Source organism: Octodon degus, unplaced genomic scaffold (genome assembly GCF_000260255.1).
Source record: "Octodon degus isolate 3935 unplaced genomic scaffold, OctDeg1.0 scaffold00036, whole genome shotgun sequence".
Lineage (NCBI taxonomy): Eukaryota > Metazoa > Chordata > Mammalia > Rodentia > Octodontidae > Octodon > Octodon degus.
Window position 1 is genome coordinate 16,555,160 of NW_004524612.1, and position 4,657 is coordinate 16,559,816.

The following is a 4,657-nucleotide window of genomic DNA, read 5'->3' on the forward strand; positions in this document are numbered from 1 at the left end:
CTTTTTAGTGGTCTCCATCTATTTCCAATTTCCTGGTTGACTCTGTTAGCCCGGCCCCGAAGGTCCCTTAACGTTCCCACTGTGTTTCCCAGCTGCAAACCTAGCCTGAGTGATACAGGGAACCTCTAAATGACACAGGGAGAAAAATGATCTCCCAACCTAAAAGGTACTTGGGATGAGTTCGTTGTTCTCTAAAACCGAAGAATGAATCTTAGGAACAAACGGAGGTCATGAGCAGAATATATATACTGAGGGAAAGAAACCTCCTGTTTGAGAGAGGGACAAGAGGGGCCCCTGAGCCGGTGGTCCCTCCAGGACACTGTCTCTTTCAGGGACTTTTTTTTTTTTTTTTTTTTTTCTTTTTTTGCGGAACCAGGTATTGAACTCAGAGCCTCGCGCTTGCCAGGGAAGCGCTTATCCTACTGAGCCATCTCCCGGCTCCTCAGGGACTTTTATAAAGGAAAACCATGCGGTGAAGCGAGTCTAAGGTGGTAAAGAAAGTGGGAACTTGCTTAGATGGGCATGAGGTGGGACAAAACTATGGTCAACCAATGAGATTGCAAGCACCATGGTTCAGGTAAAATAGATTCAATCCAGTACCAAATGGGGAAGTGAGTCACCTAACAAGCGGGCATGAATACTGGACAGGGTCTCTTCCTGTTGGGGGTTGGACTAGTGACTCATTTGGACTCTTTCAAGGTGATCGATACCTATGTAGACTATCAATCCCCGATGCCCATCCCTAAAAAAGTATGCATGTTTCCTCTTTTGTCTTGAGGTGTGGCCCATAATTTTTCACCTCCAACCAGATAAAGTTGTGCAAATCCTCTCTGCACCACCTCCACTTTCCCACCTTGGAGTGTATATCTCTTTCCAAGTTGCAAAATCTCCTTGACATCCATCTTGATTCCTTGAGGGCCTGGCCGTGTCTCACTGCCTATAATATGTCTAGCTAATTCAGGTGCCTACAACACAAGCGCCTGGCTCAAGGGATCTTCTTGGCCCCCAACCTGCGCCTGCATCCGTGCTGGTCGTCCAGCCGGCGCATTGCCCTGTTGGGTTCCAGCTGTGGGCCTCCTGGAAGGCCGAGTTGCCACGCAACCGGCCCTCAGCTGACCCCAGCGGCGGCCCCGCGGGAGCCCGAAGATTGGTGCGCTGGTGCGCTAGTGGGCGGGGCGGCTGCGGCATAAATGGGGCGCGCACCCTGGTCCCCGCAGGTGTGGTGTGGCCCTGGCTCGTTGGTCCTTCGCAGCTGTCGGGGCAGGTCAGTGCGGGCCTGGGGCACTACAGCGGCCCCTCGATTTGCGGGCGCGCCCCGCCTGGAAGAGGAGCGGGCTCAACCGTCCCCAAGCCCTGTGGGCAGTCCTGGGTCCCCACACCTCTTCCGCAGGCCCGGGCCAGGAGGCCAGCCGTGAGCGGCTTCCCCGCCTTGGCTCTTAGCCGACATCCTGGGGACCTCGTGCTTTCTGACCCCAGACTCTATCCGGTTGGAGGTGAAAAATCATAAAAACCATGGGTGGAAGTGTAGGCGCTTGGACGACCGCGTTATGAAGCTGCGAAAACCCGAGGTGTGCAGGCGGCGCGGCCAGGCGAATGCGTCCGGCGGGGACGCGGCGGGCCCTGCCTCCTCCTGCGGCAGTCGGCCGCGACCCCCAAGGGCCGGATGTTTTTTCTGGGGGCGGGAAAGTGGCGGTGGTGCGGAGAGGATTTGGCGCCTGGGACCTGTCCCTGCGGGCTAGCGGCGCTCGCTCGCTACAGAGGCCGGATTCCTCCTTGGGTCGTTGCAGTGCAGGGGACAGTGTTGCGAAATGAGGCAGAGGCTCTAAAGCCAGACCACTCGGCCAACGCGGCCCGAAAAGGTGACTTAGCCACCAGCAGAGCGGTCCGGGTGAGAGGACGAGGGTGGGGGGTTAGGGGAGCGTGGTCGGCTGCAGCGGCTGGGGGGCGCTGGGCACCCACCTGAGCAAGGACTTTCAGCGGGCACAGCGGGGAGCCCACCGAGGGGCTGCCCGCGAGGGAGCCGCAGGTGGGCGGATTTCTCGTTACAGTGCTGGAGTGGGATCGTGCTGCGCTTCTGCCCGGGAGCCTAGGCCCTGGGACTGGGAGGAAACCTGTCTCAACCCCGAGAGGCTGGGCCGGGCAGTTATTCCATTATTTTGAGGGCACCTCTGTGAACCGGGCTTTCTCGATCTCCTGCAGTTAAACCAGGTTCTCGGAGAAACTGCGTGGCTCTCGATCTATCGCCCAGGGGAGCTCCGCTGGTTTGCTGGTTTCTGTGTAAGTTTGATCCATAGCCGGCGAAGCAAGTTCTGCTTTAGATTAGTTCTCAGAGCGTGATCTGAAGAACTCCGCGGGTCCCTGAGAACTTTTGTCAGTACTCTTCTAGGGAGAGGAGTAAGGTATGGTCGGTCCTTCTCTCACAAGAGACTCCCTGCGCTTTCCTCTGATGGCGGATGACCTTTGCGTTGTGCACCCAGCATCTGCTAGGGTCGTGGGCTTAGGGTGTGGCTCCGCCTGTTTTCAGAGCTGAAACGACTGCTTTCAGTGCTTCTCTTGTATATCCGTTGCGAGCTATCTTCGCCTAAACCTGCTTTTAATCGCTGTGACTTTTAATTCCTGAGTTTTCCTGGGTGTCCATGGAAAATCAACCCCAAAGTTAATTTACTTTGTGGTCTTTATAAAGGGTTAACAGCGTTTTGTGCCTTAACTATAAAAAATTATAAAAAACCCCTTGTGCTTCCTGTTATCTGCTCTAAAAAATGTGTTCTCCCTTTCGGCTCAAGGCTGTTCAACAGTAAATAACTGTTTCTTGTCAAGGTAGCAAGCGAACACAAACTCCCTCCCCAACCATCTCCTATACCGTAGTCAGCTTAAGATATATCTTGTAAAAATATACACTTATCACTAAGCTGTAAAAGACCTTTTAGTTATAAACAGTTTACAGCTATGTCAAATAAATAAAGTTTCTATTGTTCTATACTAGATAACAAGTTTGCTTACCAAACGATGTGATTTCTGTTATAAATACCCCCTGCTACCTACGTTCAGGGCAGTCAGCCTTCTCCTGTGTGAGAAGTGGCTGACATACCTGAGCTGAGTAAATAAAAGGCTCTATTCAAATTTCTATCTAGCTAATCTAGTTCCTATACAGAGTTAACCCATAACAGTCTTGATTTGAAACTTTAAAATAGTATAAGAGACATAAAATTATTCTTGAATTTAATAATCTAGAACAAAAGGATACTAAGCTATATTTTATACTTAGGGATAGGTTAATGGCTGAGGAGGAGAAATTAGGAGAGCTGAGTTTTTACTTGACACCATGTATGTCTAGAGATGCAGATCAAGTGAAGTGAACATCCTAGGCATTCCCTTACTCTTGGAGGGGAGGGATTCACTCCAGAGAAGCAAGCAAAACTAAATTTAAACTGCTGAAGTGTTCCCCAGCTTTACTGCTGCGAGTAATTACCTACTGTGTCTCTTGCCCCAGATTCATTCTGCCAGTGTCACTGTGCCTGTCACATCATTTTGAGTCATGTTACTAGAGTTCGCTGAGGAAGAATTAAGGAATGACCAAACTGCAGAGAGCATGAACTCTGTAAGAAGCCCAGACTAATTGTTACGGCTTTTCAGACTAGGAATGAGGCAGGTGTTGAAACCCCAAAAAGGATAAGCTGTCAAATTGCACTGACTGGAAAAACACACAATAAAGCCTTGTTGGAGGGAAAAAGCACTGGTGGAAATCAGTCCTGCTCCTTTCAAGCAGTACCGTAACTTGCAGAGATTTAGGATCGAGTCGCAGACCTGTGGAGTTTTTCCCTTACAAATACACACACTGTTGTTCCCTGCTTTGCTTGTGACTTTATGGTGTCTGGTTGTGGGAAGATTCCGATAAATGAGCAAAGTGAGCTTGTCACCTTAGCTACTGCAGCTTGTGTCTCCTACTGTGAGCTTGACAGCTCCCCAAAACTCGAGTTTCCTAGTGCGATCAGAGGTGACGCCGCCGCATGACTTTCTGATGTTTGTAGTGAAGTAAGTATGTTAGTGTTTACTTGGAAGACACATAACTTCCTGAGTCAGTGTTTTCCAGAAGTCGAATCGTGCAGTTTCAAAATCATGCAGGGCTAAGCAATTCCTCCAAGCATTCGCTAGATGGAGAGGTTTTAATGTTGTAAGGTACAGAAGGTTTATTGACAGGACTCCCGATACACACTGCAGCCTTTAAGACAGGTTAAAAGCTAGTTAACCTTTGAGTTTTGCAGAAGCCTTATCTAAAATACTGAGAAAATACCATTCTCTTTTCCCTGCTACTTTACTGTGTGAGTTTGGATTGTTATACAACAGATTGAGTGCCTGAGCGGATTCGAGAACCTGGCTGTGTTCTGCTAAGATGGATACCAGTTTTGGTGAATATGCATATGTTAACATTGTTGAATGAATTAATAAAAATGTTCAACATTTATTGGTTTTGATTTTCTTCTCTCCCCTCTTCTCCCTTCTTCTACCCTTCCCTTTTCTCCCCTTCCCCTCTCCTTTTGCACTGGGGTTGAACTCAAGGCCCGAGCCTGCTAAACAAGTGCTCTATCTCCCAGCCCCAGCCCCAGCCCCAGCCTCAGCCCTTGTGTTTTTTTTTTTTGTTTTGTTTTTTTTTTTTTTT

At 49.6% G+C, this 4,657-nt stretch overlaps 1 protein-coding gene across 4 annotated transcripts in view; it reads left to right on the forward strand.

The window, feature by feature from the left end:
* Nucleotides 1-1,217: 1,217 nt before the first annotated feature.
* The window catches only part of LOC101592907 (L-threonine 3-dehydrogenase, mitochondrial), a 23,250-nt gene continuing 19,810 nt past the window's right edge, over nt 1,218-4,657 (forward strand). For 2 of the 4 annotated variants that reach the window (XM_004630758.2, XM_023714668.1), the window contains exon 1: nt 1,218-1,264. The gene's annotated coding sequence lies outside the window, so the exon portion shown is untranslated. Of the gene's footprint in view, nt 1,265-1,815; nt 1,889-2,215; nt 2,278-4,657 lie in introns of those variants that run through there. The other 2 variants (XM_023714666.1, XM_023714667.1) reach the window with 2 other exon arrangements.